This window comes from Juglans regia, chromosome 16, assembly GCF_001411555.2.
Source record: "Juglans regia cultivar Chandler chromosome 16, Walnut 2.0, whole genome shotgun sequence".
NCBI classification, from domain to species: domain Eukaryota; kingdom Viridiplantae; phylum Streptophyta; class Magnoliopsida; order Fagales; family Juglandaceae; genus Juglans; species Juglans regia.
Window position 1 is genome coordinate 275,917 of NC_049916.1, and position 18,028 is coordinate 293,944.

Below are 18,028 nucleotides of genomic sequence, written 5' to 3' on the forward strand. Positions count from 1 at the left end.
AAGGTCGAGTCGAGTCGTGAGCTCGACTCGTATATATCTATACATATACTATATATAAATTTATAATATTAACTTCTAGTCTTATAGAACTAGAAGTTATGATCAATACATGAGTCCAATAAATATATAACATTATAAGTTTACAAGTTCTGATGAATACATAAAGTTTATACAAAAATAATATTATACAAAATATTTTATATATATAAGTTTTATATATAATATATAAAAAGAAAGAAAATCACTCAAATATTATTACTAAATTTTGATAAGTACATAAGACATTAGTAGTTATCTTAATATAAACTATAGTTATAGTTATACTAATATAGTTATACTAAATTATTATAACTAATACTAATAGTCTAATATAGACTATAATTATAGTTATACTAATATAGTTATACTAAATCACTATAATTAATACTAATAGCCTAATATAGATTATAGTTATAGTTATACTAAATTACTATTACTAATAGTCTAATATTAATACTATTATATGGTTAACTAATCACTATAACTAAATCACTATAGTCTATAACTATGTATTAAATGTATTACAAATATATATAAATTATAATTTTCAATTCCCAAACCAGCAGAATTTTTTTTAATGATCATTTAAAAAAAATAAAAAATAAGGCCATCTTAAAACAAGTTCAAAGATTTGACCAAAAAAAAAAAACAAGTTCAAAGAAGAAACTGAAGCCCACGTAAACACCATTCTATAGTTTTTCAAAATCAAAAGGGTATAAAAGTACTTAAACATAGATTCAACCCCTTTAATCCAACTAGGGTTACATATCCATAAAGGATAATGCAACACATCCCGTTGATTTATCCCGTTGGTGCATCCCGTTTGACGTGGCCTTCCACGTTTCATTTTCTTTAAATATTTTGAAGCCCACGTAAAACACATCCACATCCACATCCCACCTACCCCCTCCCCCCACCCAGCTTGCCTAAAACTTATTCCTAGCCCCACTGCGTCTTCAACTTCGCCTCCCAGCCCCATTGCAGATCGACTTCGAGTTCAACTCCTCCCATCCTTCATCGAAGGAATCTCCGACCAGCACAAGGTAAAGATTTTTTTTTTTACCTCAATTTCTTTCTTTCCCCTGCATGCACCTGCCGAGATAAACATTTTTTTTTGTTTATCTGGTATTTGCTTGGCCAAGTTTGCCGTTATTTTTCCACACTCTAGATTTCCATTCTCTATCTCTAGATTTTTTTTTGTTCATTTCCCCTTTGTGGTTTTTTTATCGAGTTTCTTTCCCTTGCACCTGCCGAGATAAACAATTTTTTTTTGTTTATCTGATTTTACTTGGTCTTTTGAGCGATTGAAGATAGCATCATACCCTGCCATTGTCTTCATCAAGCAAGGAAAATAATCCTTATGTACTTGCAAAGATCTTAACTTACATATAGAAATCGACTCTTACAAATATCTCACATATGCTCACCCAGAATAATAATCCTTTGGCAAGTAAATATCCTTGAGATGACCAAACTGCCCAATGGTCTACGAAGATCCTCTGGCCTGCATAAAAGCATGTATTGAAAGTGAGCATAATTCCAGCATATACAAAATTTTGAGGATCATAGAAAAAAAAAAAATTGTTTATCTCGACAAGTGCGTGCAGGGGAAAGAAAGAAACTCAGGTAAGAAAAAAAATTTTCTACATTGTGCCGATCGGAGATTCCTTCGGAGATGGAGGGGAGGAGATGAACTCGAAGTCGATGTTGATCTGAAATGGGGCTGGGAGGCGAAGTTGAAGACGCAATGGGACTGGAAAGAAGTTTTACGCTGGGGGGGCGGGGGAATGTGTTTTACATTGGCTTAAAAAAGAAAGAAAGAAATGAAACGTGGAAGGCCACGTCAAATGGGATGCACCAACGGGATAAATCAACGGGATGTGTAGCATTATCCATTTTACAGCAAGTCAACTAGTCAGTCAAACAGCGGCAGAGAGACTCTTTCTTTCTTTTCAAGGCTGCTTTAATAAGCTGTAAACTTGAAAGAGCAAAGAGGAAGAAAGTCAGAAAAGTGGCTAGACGAAGGCTTGGCTGGGGTGGTGCGGCAAAGCTAACGTGCCTTGAGAGAGAAATCGGAGAGAGAGAGAGCCATGCCTTGAGAAAGAAGAGAGAGAGGTTACCAAGAGAATCGTGCGGGGATCTGCAATCTCCTTTTCATTATTTTTTTTTTCTTTTAGTCTCTTTTTCTCTTTTGTTTATTTTTTCTTCTATCGTGGATCTATTTCCTATAAATATGAGTTAATGTACATTTTTTTAAAAACCTTTTATTTCATTTGTTGGTTTTCTTCTCCCGTAGATCCGAACATATGTTGATATATTTAAAGAGATTGTGTTCAGATCTTAGTGTGCTTAATATTTTTTTTTTACCTTTTCGATTGATATTTATTATTTCTTTTTCTTGCACTCAAATTTTGTATTAGCGAGCCGAACTCGGGCTCGGCTCGTTAACAGAATCGAGCTCGACTCGAGTTCATTTTTCTAGTACACAAGCCGTGCTCGAACATTTGTATAGGCCCGGCTGACAAACGAGCCGAGCCCAAACTCGACTCGAGTAGTGAACAAGCTGAGCTCGCACACCCCATGTTCGCTCGAACTTGGCTTGTTTACAGCCCTCACTGACACATGTTTGAGGCTCCATTTATAATTAGGCGGTTTCGTTTCATCTACTTTCTTTCTTTTTACTCTGGCTCAAAAGTTTCAGTGGAATCTAATACATCCAATTCCAAAGCAGGATGCAGGAGCTGAATATAAGTTTCAACTTTTATACGCAGATGACACTTGTTTTTAAAAGTTGCAGATTATTTCAACTCCCGCTTTGCTTGGTTCAGAAGTTGAATGTGACATCTTAGTTCCCCAATCTTAGGTTAGAAATTGTCTCTTGGGATTTAGCTTAGAAACCACCGACACGGCCATCGAAATCGCACTTTACTACCTATAGATTTTGACTTGTGCGAGTCATGCCATCTCAAACCTCCTATGAAATTAAAGAGCGGCTTAATATATATTGACTTCTTATGCATTCCCTCACATTTCTTTAATGTATGTAGAAAACTTCTGATTCTTGATATTCTGGTTTTTTGTGACTCAGTTTGGAATCTCACTGAGATTAGCTGAATAATATGTTTTGTTGACGAACCAAGTCTTGTCGATCAATTCGTTTGGGAATAAAGATATTTTTTAGTCTATTTTATTACTATCTATTGGCTGTTATTTCATTAACGAACTATTTCATTATATATATTCCAAACTGAGTACATTTGACGTGCCTCGAAAATAAAAAAAATTCAAACTTTCATTTCGGCTAGATCTTGCTTTCAATATAAATCCTAGTTTCTCCTCTTATAAACAGTTCTAGATAAAAGAACAAGAAACAAGAAAAATCTAGATTGTTAGTGCTAGTTGAACTTGTTGATCTCTTGTATTACTTGACCATGGGCTTATTTTCTGTTAGTTTATTAACTATAGAGTATTCGAAGCTGCAACATATCTGCATTCATATCCTCCTAGAAATTTTTTGAGTTTAGTCTTTACCTTCTGGCTGTTTGGTTGCAGTTCTTCAATGATTTTGCTATCATGTTAGTGTGCTTAATGTATTATAGTGTCGGAAGATATATTCTCAACAGAAATTTAATTTTCAGTTGTTTTATGGTAAGATGGCGTCAGCTGTGGAATTTCAGTAATACATTGAGCCCTTGGAGCTATAGAGTTTTTTGGCTTACCAAGCCGAAAAGATGGCCTTGGCTACTTCTGTGAATGTGATTCTAGGCTCCCTTGCTTTCGCAATCTTCTAGGTTTTGGCAGTTTTACCTGCAGTTCCTTTTCTACCAATTGGGAGGACAACAGGGTCCCTCCTAGGGGCCATGCTAATGGTTATATTTCGAATCATAACTCCAAATCAAGCATATGCTGCAATTGATTTCCCAATACTTGGTCTCCTCTTTGGGACAATCCTTGTCAGTGTCTATCTCGAAAGGGCTAATATGTTCAAGTACTTGGGAAAGTTGCTCCCATGGAAGAGTAACGGGGCAAAGGACTTAATTTTTCAAATCTGCCTGATTTCTGCCATTTCAAGTGCGCTTTTCACTAATGATACCTTCTACGTAGTTTTGACTGAGTTTATTTTGAAAATTGCGAGGCAACATAATCTCCCACCTCATCCTTTCCTTCTTGCTCTAGCATCTAGTGCAAATATTGGGTCTTCAGTAACTCCAATTGGCAACCCCCAAAACTTGGTTATAGCTGTTCAGAGTAAGATATCTTTCGCAAATTTTCTAATCGGCATTCTCCCTGCGATGCTCACAGGAGTTGTTGTCAACAAACTAATTCTTATATGCATGTACTGGAGGTTGCTATCTATTCCAAAAGATGAAGAAGATGTGGCTATAGAAGTTATTGCGGAGGAGGACTAGAATTCTCATCGCTTTTCACCAGCCACCATGTCACATTTTACATCCTCGAGTTCTCAGGAATGGAAGTCTACAATGGAAGCTATAAATGTGCAAAGCCCTCCCAACATAAATAGGAATATGGGCCACGTTGAGACCATTAGAAATCGATTAACTCCCAGTGAGAATGATATCCACAGTGTCCATAGTGATATGTTCGAGTCTGCAAGAAATTCTAATGCATCAAAAGAAGTGGCTAATGATGCATCTTCTCAGAAAAGGGAAGAAACCACTACTTCACACAATGCTGCTTCAGCGGATAGACTGAGAGACGCGCTTTCTGTACAGTCTTCAAAAGGAAAGGAAGATTTGACCTTGAGATGGAGAAGGATGTGGAAGTCATGCATTTACCTTGTCACGATAGGGATGTTGATTGCTTTGCTTATGGGTCTGAATATGTCATGGATTGCAATTACTGCTGCACTTGCTCTCGTGGTTCTTGATTTCAAGGATGTTAGGCCATGCCTTGCAATGGTATAATCTGTTAACATGATACTCTTTCTTCTTCTCCTTATTTTTCTCTTCAACTATTGGTGGAACTTGAAAATATTAGAGCATACCTTGTAGTAGATAAGGAACGTGGATTGCTTGTTCGAGAGTTATATCTGAAGTCTATTTCTATTCATTGCCAGGTCTCCTATTTGCTTTTAATTTTCTTCTGTGGAATGTTTCTCACGGTTGATGGCTTCAACAAAACTGGCTTCCCAAGTACTCTATGGGACTTAATATTGCCCAATGCACAAATTGATCAGGTTAGTGGGATAGCAGTCCTGGCCATTATCATACTCATCTTGTCAAATTTGGCTTCAAACGTACCAACTAGTTTGCTGTTGGATTTCTTCCATGTATTTTTCTGTTATCCATTTCATCATTGTTCTTGAAAAATGAACCCTAGAAACCATTTGAAATTAAACAAAACCTCATGGGCCAATACAAGAATTTACCCTTTTCATTACATGATTTGTGTTTTCGATTGTTCCCATACTCCCTTTGAAATACTTGAGATTTTCACATGCATGTTCAAATCTCACTCAAGTTGAGAGTGTACCATCATTCTTCTAAGTAGACCTTTCAATCTGAAAAAGTTTTCTAACTTCCACTCTTACACAATCTAGCACTTCTTAATTATTTCTGAAGACTTGAATAATTGCAATAATGGTAAGATCCTTCATGGAAGTTTGTCTCTCAGTCACAGTACATGGTGTCCGGGACAAAGTTCCAACTAATCTTGAGGATGCACAGACTCTCAGCAATGAACTTTTCACAATTGCACCTCTAGTAATTAAAGAGGAAATTCCTCCAATCTGGTAGCCCCAAAAGCGTGAATGGGGAGTTTCGAACCACCACTTGGGCTTAGGGCTTTTTTCTCTTACAATGTGCTAATTTCTCATTTCCCAAAATCCTCCTTACGATTCCTAATCTCCTCAGGTTAGGGAGAATTCACCCTCAGATTTTGAAAATCTTTTCTTCAATCCTTTGAATGATGGATCAATCTCTTCTTTTTATTCAACATCACTCTTGTGCCCGTAAACTCACCAAGATTGAAATTTCTTGCATCAAATTGATAGAAGCCAACAGTCACCAACCTCCCACAAAAATCGAGCTCTTCTGACAATGTCTGAATCCAAAATCAACAATTTTCTCAAGAAAACTTGAAATAAAATTTTCAATCCCAGCAAAACCTACACATTCAGTTTTCCTAAAAGTCACTGGCATCTCATCTTCAGACTATCACCTCGTACTCTAGCATATCATTTGCTTGAATAAATGTAATAGAATCACCCAAAACATTATTCACCTCCACAAGTTCATTCTCTACTATCTGTTCTTCTTCACTCGTAGACACCTTGGTTGTCAACAAATTCCTTTTGTTTCCAGTAGTGGGTTTACATTTTTACTAGGTAAAAAGACGACCTTAACATGCTCAAAGGTAAAACAGTAAGTGCTTCACTTGTCACTTTGAATGGCATCCGTATCGTATTGCCAAGGTCTAACCTACAAAAGATCACACGCATCCATCTTAGAGGAGGTTTGAATGGTGAATTGAGTTAAGTTGAGATGAGATGATATGAGAGTTGAAAGTTGAATAAAGTATTGTTAGAATTTAATTTTTTAATATAATTTTTGTTTTGGGATTTGAAAAAGTAGAATTGTTTATTATATTTTGTTTGAAAGTTTGAAAAAGTTGTAATAATTAGATGATATGAGATGGGTTGAGTTGAGATCAACTCATTATCCAAACAACCCCTTAATGACATCACATCAAACCTTATTTTTATATTTTGAATCAATAGAGAAAAAAAAAAAAAAAGCAACATTTAGAAACTGTTACCTCGTCCTTTTGTGAAGGCAAGCCAATCTGTAAGAACTAAAAGGTATCTCTATCTGCAAGTTCAACTTCTTGACTGCTTCCTCGGAAACCTCATTCTTGAATCTCGCAGTTACTTGAATCAATCACTAGTTTACAAACCTTACCTCCAGTAATCAGGTTGAAAGAAACATGTTGTGCAACTAATCATTAACCTCTTTCTTATAAGGCATGTAGTGTGCTATATGAACTGTTAACATAGGACCATGTCTCCTTGGACCAACTCCTCTTCAGGTCACCCTTAGACCCATCGTTATAAATAGGCTCGGAATCCACAATACCCAAATCCTCATAAACAGGACTATGGGCCTCAACAAACAATCCCTTCCATGCTTCCCACCCTTTGTGCAGTTTGTCACCCTATGATCCGATTACCATACTTGCTATTGTGTCTGTGAGCAAGGTGCTAACTGATTGGGTTGTATGTTTTTCACCCTCCTATTTGGCATGAGGGATGGTGGCCCACGTCCTGTAAGTGGTGGACTAGTGTTACTCGTGCCACCACTATCCCACCTATTGGCTATTACATCCCATTGTCTCCTAAAATGGCATTTTCTAAATGAAAGGCTCACTGATGTTTCAGACACACTAACATGGTCAAAAAATTCAGTGTACTGAAATTATTATCTCTTAACACCAAAATATTGAGATACCAATTAGTCTGTAAAATTTATTAGTCTACGCATCTATATATCTGTTACCTTGTCAGAGATTTTGAAGTTGTTGATGATGCATTGACCACAACTCAAGAATTCCTCTAAGTCAAAGACATGCTTGAAAATCCGAAATTTCTCTTGCAATGTGTGTTATACTCCTTTTCCCCTCGTTGCCACTCCTAAGCTCCTCCATGCATTTGATGGTGATGTAAGTTGCATCATATATCCAAAACCCTCAGGGACATAATATCGAAAAGAAATAATCACTGAAGAAGCAAGGGTTATTTTTATCAGTACATTGACTGTTGAGGTTATTTTTCATAAATAATTTGGTCTTGATTGTATATGTTTTTCATGGTTTAAACTGCATCTCTAGTGGGAACTTGCTCAGAGCTCTTTCACATAAAAAGTATCAAGTGATTTTAAGTCCGAAAGGTTACTGCTATATATTGCTTGATTTGAATTTTAACAAAACATGATTCATTTGAGCTCTTAAGTATTTTATTACTACAAAAACATTGTGTTTTGAATGCACATGGCAACTTATACTTGATTATTTCAAATCCACATATTAATAAAACTTAAATTCATCCACGAATTTTTGTAAGAAAATAAATTTTACTTGTCGTTCTTTATTGAAGCCACTTTGGAATAAAAACAAAATCGAAATAATCATTTAAAATTATTTTTATCCAACTGAATTAACTTAGGAGTTGGGGGATATGTTTTAAACTTGGTACTACTGTATGTTATTTTTTGTGCGTATTCTAAAGATTCATACTAATGATGATCAGTTCTTTCCGTTTGGGGAAAAATATCTATACTACTGATTTATGATTACATGGCTATATATCACTGATCTAAAGTACCATTATTGATCAACTAGCATTATAAAGGCCATTTTAAACTATTTTTATGGGGATTGCTTATAACTCATGCAATTCTCTTACTTGGAGGAAGAGTGGCAACATCTGCAGCTATAATTTCTGCAGCTGATGAGAAGAAGGCATGGCTTATTTTAGCTTGGGTTAGCACGATAGCTGGGAACCTCTCATTATTAGGATCAGCTGCCAACTTAATAGTGTGTTGAAGGTTCATGTCTAAACTGCAGGAGTTATAATTTCTGGAGCTGATGGAGTTAACTTGTTAATTGTGAGTTGAAGGTTCATGTCTAAACTGCAGGAGCAGATACAAAGTTCAACAAAACAAAAACTTAAGCAAGATGTCACCTCAGAAATTGATCATTTTACAACAAAATATCCCCGTTGCTCCTAAAGATCAAACCACTAGGAAATGATTAAATATATATATATATATATCTTTACGCACAATAAGCAAGACTCTGACAGTCAAATTTGAAATTTCCCTCGTAGTCACAATTGTAAATTGTCATTCCCTTCAAAGACTTATTGTACTGCGACTTTTGAAGAATGAAACATGATACTCTTTATTAACTAAATAAAGGGTTTGTAAAAAGATAACATGGTCGGAAGCCAGAATACAATCATTTGGAGAAAAGAAGCACTTTGGATTAATTATAGGCCAGATAGCCTGCTAGTCATAAATAGATTGAATTCCACATAATCTATCACCTCAGCTTCTCTTTCCTAACAGGTCAGCGTGGTGTTTCCATTCGAAGGCGTTAATTCCCCACTAATAGAGAATGAAACCATAGTGCGCTTAAGTTTGTTTTTTCGTGGCAAGTATGGTACTGTTAAGTCACTAAATACTACATTGAAAACAAATTTATATGTCCAGAAGTCTGAAGACATCCAGTAAAGGAAGGACTTAAAATAATCTTAGGCCACATAATCTATTAGTCACAGTTGTTCCATATAGAGCAGCATTACACAGTGTAAAGCATATAAGGGACAAAGGGGTCCACATGTATTATCACCTAAAATTCTCTTAACATACCAAAATTTCTAACATTAATCTCAAACCATGACGGAAGACTGAAATCCTGTCTTCATCCCTCTTCAACGATAACCAACACACATACAAAAGCACACATGTAGATCCTATTTCAGACAAGGAACGAACAATGTTGGAGCTGAAGAATTATTTTATGCACACTTTATTGCTTTGGTTTTCAGCTATTGTATTAAATGGGGATGATATACATGAATTCCTATCTTTAGTTTAACACTCGTAGAATGTATCTAGGTGTTCAACTGTATACTTCCGGTGTACTAGGTATATGCCTATTTCATTCACATCAATAAAGTTTATATCTTACTTATCAAAAAAAAAAAAAAGATCCTATTTCATTCCTGTTATAGCACACTCAGTTGACCATGCGTGTACTCAGACACACAGCAGAAATCTTTTTCTTGGTTGTCACAGGCGGGAAGAACACATGTAAGGCCCCTCTCCAACTTGGCCACTGAGAAGCTCCCCTCCTGGATGAAATGTTTAAGTATATAGTAGTGTACCTACATGGTTAGAAACATGCTCTAACTTCTCGATTGCCATTCCTACACTTCGAAGACGGGAAAAGACAACCCCATTGGGCTATCCAAGAGTATTTCTATCACTACACCAAGGAATCACTTTAGCAAGGACACAGATTGTAAGATAAGCTATCATAACTGAAATACATATCAAAAGCCAAATAAATATGAATTTTATAATTAATTCAATGTTTACTAAAATATAATCCTAAAAATAAATTTATGAAAAATGGAAAAGAAAAGTTGCAAATAAAGGTATTTGAGTTGCAGTATTGAGCTATAAAAATACTTATAAAAAAAAAAAAAGTATTGAGCTATAAAAATCATAAGCATCACAACAAACAATAATATTGAGGTCAACAGTTGCCAACAATCAGAAAAGCTGCTTTTCTTTCATACGTAAATCAGAACCTCTTTACTGCAAATACATCTTCTTTTTCACTGCTCTTCTGGAGAAGTTCAGATACCTTGAAATGTCTTGCAAGCTCATTTACGTGCAAAATATTGGCAAGTTTTGATTGGCCATATGCAGCTAGACTGCTATACCTGTATGTATGAAATTCCAAACACTATCAAATGTATGCAAAATTATCTGGTCAAAATATACCATAAAAATAAAATAAAATAAATAAGTACGGTTAGCAAAAAATACAATGTGACTAAAACTTTTCAGATTTTTAATTCTCAGATTAAGACAGTAACGTACATAAAGGTCAGATACTAATGGTGGATTCCGACTAAATAATTATGTTTTTAATTCACATCATATAACTTCAAGATTAATAATACTAAAGTTATCAAGCAATTCATTCGCAAAACGCATTTATGAAGATAGATCTTGCTATAATGAATGGTAGAGGCTGACAAGCAATGCATTGCGTCAAATTTTGAAAAATAAGAGTTTTTTTGTGAACTTGTTGGGTAGTGATGTAATTCACATATTGATATGTGGTCTATTTTGTCAAGTGGCTTACGGTATCAAAGAGGAGCCCCTGTTTGATTCAATGCTCAATGTGTCCAGGGAAACTATGTGGACCCAATTACTGGCTTCATGCAGAATGAATGAAGGTTAGGATCATATCTAGGAAGCCACTTTGGTGTGAACAGTATAGGTAATGACCTTTAGGCTATAATACGACAAAAGTTGGATGCATAACATGCACAAGAAATCCATTAAAAGTAGTTTAGGGTATCAAAGAGGAGCCTCTGTTTGATACGATGCTTAATGTGTCCAGGGCAACTATGTGGACCAAATTACTGGCTTCATACAGAATGAATGAAGGTCAGGTCATATCTGGGAACACACTTTGACGTGAACAGTCTAGGTAATGACCTTTAGGCTATAATACCACAAAATTTGGATGCATAACATGTACAAGAAATCCATTAATAGTAGCTTAGGGTATCAAAGAGGAACCACTGTTTGATACGATGCTCAATGTGTCCAAGGCAACTATGTGAACCCCATTACCAGTTCATACCGCATGAATGAAGGTTAAGAACCCACTTTGACGTGAACAGTCTAGGTAATGACCTTTAGGCTATAATACCACAAAATTCGGATGCATAACATGTACAAGAAATCCATTAAAAGTACACTCTGCAGATATAAAATGAAAACGAATGACAAAAGTTCTCTATAGAACTTAATAAGCCCCTTACAAATTAAGAAGCAACTACATATTTATTGGGCATCCCAAATGCTGATTTATCTGATAGGAACGGAATATCTTCTTGAAAGTGGATTCAAATGACAGACTAGTTAAGATTAGATTGTAGTACCCATGTTTATCATCTATTCTATCAAAACGGATTCCTTCACGGTATGAGAACCGGTGAGCTCCTGAGGACACAATAACAATTCTTCCTTCTTTACCACTTTTACGTGCTGTTCTTTTCATAGTGTCCAACAAAAGATGTGTCAAAAGAAAATGACCTGCAAAAGAAAAAGAAATGAGAAAAAGGCAGGACTTAGTCGACTCCTACACAACTCAATTTAGCATCTAAAGAGAGCATTTGGTGATGATGTACGGACTGATGGGTCATTAGATAATAGATTCTCCAATTAATGCAAAATACCTAAGTGATTTGTTGCAAACTGTAGTTCTATGTTGTCTTTGGAGAGCACGAATGGTGTTGCCATAACTCCTGCATTGTTACTTAAAACAGAAAAGACAGGGTCACCCCTTGTTTAATCCCTTAGCTGAGGCTCAAGAAACAGAAATGTACAAAAATGTTTTCATGGGTGTAAAGCAGTGCAACAGTAATACATTTATGGACTAGTAAAAACCAACGTGGAAGTACAGCTACCATTACAGACGCCATTGAGCTAAGATCTAACTTGGCTACAGGGATTTCCTTAGCTATTGCTTCTTTGACATCTTTACCAGCAGCCATATTCCTAACTGCCATAACTACATGGACACCTCGCATCGCAAGAACTCGGGGTAGTTTCAGTGCCAATACCACTAGATGCTCCTGTAATTGGAGGATCCACAAGCAACAAGTACGCCAGTTAGTGCAAGTAGCAAATGGTTTTGAAGAATATGTTACGAATGACGTTTTAAGATACTGTCACTTTTTTGTGCAAAACAAGAATTCATGGAAAATTCCCATCAAGTCGAACAGATACATGGATTCCAGTTCTACTGATATAAACAGTCGAGATAATTAAATTTTGACAGTCAGAACATACAAATAGCTAAGGCTCTCATGGATTTTGAAAGCCAGAACATACAAATAGCGAAGAGAAGCAAAGCACAAAAATCATGCAGAAACCCCCCACAATTCAGTAACTTCGTCAGCAAGGAGGCTGCTTTCCTTCGAAAATGGCAGAGTTTACTCTATTTGAGCGGTTGTGTGCTCTACACACCATCCACATCCTCGTCACAAAAAAAGAATTTGTCATAAATAAATAAAAACGCGTCTTTTCACAACTTCCTTTCCAAAATCAAGCAGCAGTCATCTTTGATAGATCAATTTGTCAGAAAACCAAAGACAGATCAAAGATCAAGTTGTCATCTTTCCGATACCATCTACCTGCTACAATAAGAAATTCATCCTTCACGGGGAAATTACATTTAAAAAAAAAAAAAAAAAAGATAGAACATGAACCTGTTACAATGGCAGTGAGATCAGTCCCATCAATCCCTTGAGTAACTTCCTCTGCCGTGGAAGATGAGGAAAACCCGGATGGCCCTTTTCGGTTAAACGGCCACATTCTCTCTCTCTCTCTCTCTCTCTCTCTCTCTCAATCTCCTTCTACCTCTGTGTTTGTGCTTCCCTCGACGGTACGAGAGTCATAAAAGATCAGAATGGCAGCTCTGAATGAAGTGTCAAGAGTGAAATGATGAAGAGGAAATGGTTTAAGGATCACCCGTGCTGATCCTCCTACCATTCCTCTATTATTTTATAATATATTTAAAATTTAAAATTTTTTATTATTTTTTTAAAATATTTTTAAAATATTCTTAATCATAAAAAAATTAAAAAAAAATTAAAAAAAATATACAACTTTATTAATAATCAATTCCTTAATTATTAAATAAAAAATTTAAAAAATAAAAATAAAATAAAATAAATAATAAATAAATAATAAGAGAATAGTAAGCTTATCATTACACTTTAGAAAATAACTTTTACCTGAATATCAAAGTTCTCTACTTTGCTGTAGACACGTGGAACAACATTCTAAATTCATATTATACCTCAACTATAGTCTTTCAAGTAATAAAATTTGATGGATTGTCATTTTTGGAGAGAAATTCATAGTATTTGTTAGTATTTTCTAATAAATAAAATTTGCAACGTAGTACTTAAGTATGATAAATAAAATTGAGTGCGTATTAAAGTTAGATTCAGGTCTCTCTCTCTCTCTTTTTTAAATAGAACTTCCATTAATGTGAAATGTAAAGATAGAAATCTGTCAACATTACATAGACTGTTCTAAATAAATAGTATACATAATCTGCATTGGTCCATCTTCTATCCAAATTTATTCATCATCATGCACTAGAACAACTTTTACTAGTTGATGTGCAGCGTAGTTTGCTTCTCTGAAAACAAAAGCAACCTATTAGCCAGGTCTTTCCAAAAGTATTACTCTAGCATCATGAACTAAAGTCCCATAATTTGAACTTAAATCTTCTTCACAGTTTGCAGCCTTGATAATAATCTGGGAATTACCTTCGAACACAACCCTTTCAAATCCCAAATCAGCACAAACTTCCGTTGCCCTTCTCAGTGCCATGCCTTCTTCCATCACATCTTTCACACAAAGTTTCATATTTGCACTTACACCTGCCATGATAGCTCATTGATCATTCCTTATGATTATACCTAAACCTGTTTTTGTTTGTTTTGTACAAACAGATGCATCCCAGTTTACTTTAAGCCAGTTGTAGCATGATTTCTTCCATCGTGCCTCTCTTCTATCACCTTCTTCATCAGTAGTGATAGACAATTCTTTAATTAGGGAATTTAAGAACAAATCCATATCTGAGCTTGTTGCCATCACCACTTGATAAGGACACTCTAAAGCTTTCCCATGAATTACATAATTCCTCCTTATCCAAGTCCTTCTCATAATAAAACTGACCAACTAAAAGTCATCCACCAATAACTTAGCAATCAAATCTGATCATAAAACACAGAAATCTATAGTTGAATTTGGCCATTTGTTTACAGGACTTAGAGACTCAACCCAAACATCACTTGCAGCAGGGCAACTCCACAATACATGAGACATTGTCCCTATGTCCCTTTTGCAGATATCACATAAATCAAATTCTAGCATCTTCCTTTTAACCAAATTCTGCAAAGTAGGTAGTAAGTCATGGGCAGCCTTCCACACAAACAGTTTAATCTTCATTGGTATATTTGAGCTCCACATTTGTTTCTAGTTGATCAAACCTGCAATTTCACCAGAGCACTCTCCCTTCACTTGTCTGTTGAGAGTTTGTTGCAAGTAATAAGCACTTCTCACACTGAATCTACAATTTGCAGTATACCCCCATATCAAGTTATCCTGAGCATCTTTTCTGCTTATTGGAATCTTGCAAATTAGCTCCATTTCATCCACCTAAAACAACTGTGAGATCAAATCTTTTTTCCAATAGCCTTCATCTTTATCAATCAACTCAAAAACTGCTGCATTACTACTTAGAATTGTTATAGGGGATTGGACTTTTAAAGGAACAGGTCTTGGAACCCATCTATCATGCCGAATTCTGATACTGTTACCATTACCAACTCTCCACACACTTCCTTATTTTATTAATTCTATTGAGGACCATAAACTCTTTCATATCATAGAAGAATTAGAACCCTTTTTTGCATTCAAAACATTGCCATCTCTATAATATTTTTGCCTCATTATTTTTGCTACAAGAGAACTTAGATTATTCAGAAACCTCCATATTTGCTTTGCCAACATAGCTTTATTAAAAAATTCCAAGTCCCTAAAACCCAAACCACCTCTCCCTTCTGACTCCCCCACACTCCTCCAATTTCTCCACTGGATCTTTTTCTGATTTTGACTGTACCCCTACCAAAACTTCCCCATCATCGAGTTAATCTCCATTAATAGCTTCTTTGGTAACTGAAAAACACTCATAGTGTAAGTTGAGATTGCTTGAATAATAGCTTTCAAAATTATTTCATTCCCTGCTTGTGATAGAAAATTGTTCTTCCAGCTTGAGATCTTAGCCCAAATCCTCTATTTAATAGCTCTAAATGATTGATACTTTGACCTTCCAACCATAGTTGGAAGACCCAAGTATTTTTCATAATTGTTGTTAGCTGAAACCCCCACAGTACTTAGGCCTCGTTTGATTGTTAAACTCATCTGAATTCAACTCAGTTCAGTTTAATTTTAGGTTAAATCTAACATCCAAACACCCAACTCTCAAATTACTAAACTCATCTCAACTCAAAACATCTTTACACGTGAGACTCATAACCTTTTTTAATTCAACACTTCTTTACATGTGGGATCCACAACCTTTTTCAACTTTCTATAAATACATCTAAACTCATCTTAACATCCAAACACATTTAAATTCATCTTAGGTGGACCCCACAAAACTCACTCTACCATCTCAACTCACTACTATTCATAAAAAACTCAATTCAGCCCAACATCCAAACGCAGCTTTACTAACACCTGCTTCATTTCAGCACTAGTATTGGAGCTAAAAAGCACTGCAGCTTTGTCTCTATTCGAACATTGTCTAGAAGTCTTCTCATAAAGTTGTAACAAACCTTGTATCCTTTGCCACTCTTCAAGAGTTACACAACAGAATAGCACATTATTATCAGCAAATAGGAGGTGGCTAATTCTCAAACCACCCCTTGTAGCAACAACACCTTTAGGCTACGTTTAGGTAGCCAACATACCTCAACACTTTCTAAGTATTCTCGTACTATTATAAATACTTCACATGCCAAACACAATGAACCATCTTCGTATCAAAGTCTTTCCAAAAATTACTATAATATTTATCACTATTATATATAAATTAAAATTAAAATCACTATAATATTTATCACTATTATATATAAATAAAAAATAAAATACTATAATATATAAATAAAAAATAAAATCACTATAATATTTCTCACTATTATATATAAATTAAAAATAAAATCACTATAATATATAAATAAAAAATAACATTACTATAATATTTATCACTATTATATATATAAAAATAAAATCATTATAATATTTATCACTATTATATATAAATTAAAAATAAAATCATTATAATATTTATCATTATTATATATAAAAGTAAAATAAAATCACTACAATATTTATTAATATTAAAAAATCACTATAATAAAATCATTATAATATTTATTACTAAAAATAAAATCACTATAATATTTATGGGATCCACACATTTTTCAACTACCTATCCAAAAGTCAATAACTCAACATACTTCACACATCCAAACAACTCAAAATACTCTCAATGGGACCCACAAACTCACTCCAATCTCTACTCATAACTATTCACAAACATTCTCAACATTTCTCAAGTATTCTCACTACCCAAACGTACCCTAATCTCCCCCTTTTCCTCTGTCTGATTCAACATAACACTAAATCCCTCTGCACATAAGATGAACAGGTAAGGAGATAATGGATCTCCTTGCCTTATCCCTCTTTCTAGTCAAAACAATTCACCATGCTTTCCATTTACAATTATTGAATATGTCACAGTGGTAATGCAGTCCGTAACTAGCTTTATCTACCTATCCCCAAAGCCCAACTTCTTCATAATTGCCTCCAAGAACTTCCTCTCAACACGATCATAAGCCTTGGACATGTCCAATTTGAAGGCCATAGTTCCTGTTCTTTCTTTTTTCTTGGTCTTCATTGAATGTAACACTTCATAGACAGTAATTACATTATTTGTAGTTAGCCTATTTAGAATGAAAGCACTTTGATTACTCGAGACTATGAGGTGCAACACATGCTTCAACCTGTTAGCTAAAACTTTGGATGCCAACTTATATAATACATTACATAAACTAATTGGCCTAAACTGATTAATAACATAAGGCTCTTTAGTTTTTGGAATCAAAGCAATAAAAGTGGAATTAACCCCTATATCCATCCTACCCCCATTAAGAAATTGTAAAATAGTATTACATACCTCGTCCCCCACAATATGCCAATAAGATTGGAAAAATTGGGCATTATATCCATCAGGTCTAGGTGCTTTTAATGGTGCCATTTGATGCAATGCTTCTTCTATTTCTTCTCTTGTAAACAACTTTTGCAATATATCGTTTATATCACATTCACCCTTTCCTCAATGCAGTTCAAACAAATGTCCAAGTCTTCGTCAGTTGGTCTTGTGGAACTAAATATCTCTTTAAAATATTGAGTAAAAGCACCTTCTATTTCCATTTGGTTCTCCCATGTTCTTCCTTGCAAGTCTTTTATAACTCTGATTCTACTCTTCTTCTATCTTTGGGTTGCACATTAGAAAAAGAACTTCGTGTTTTTGTCTCTTATCTGGTACCAGTTAACTTTTGCTCTGTCTCCACTTGAAA

At 35.0% G+C, this 18,028-nt stretch overlaps 2 pseudogenes; one reads left to right on the forward strand and one right to left on the reverse strand.

The window, feature by feature from the left end:
* Nucleotides 1-951: 951 nt before the first annotated feature.
* On the forward strand, nt 952-9,746 carry LOC109004523 (annotated as a pseudogene).
* Nucleotides 9,747-10,241: 495 nt separating this feature from the next.
* Nucleotides 10,242-13,320, reverse strand: LOC109004524 (annotated as a pseudogene).
* Between the last annotated feature and the right edge of the window lie 4,708 nt (nt 13,321-18,028).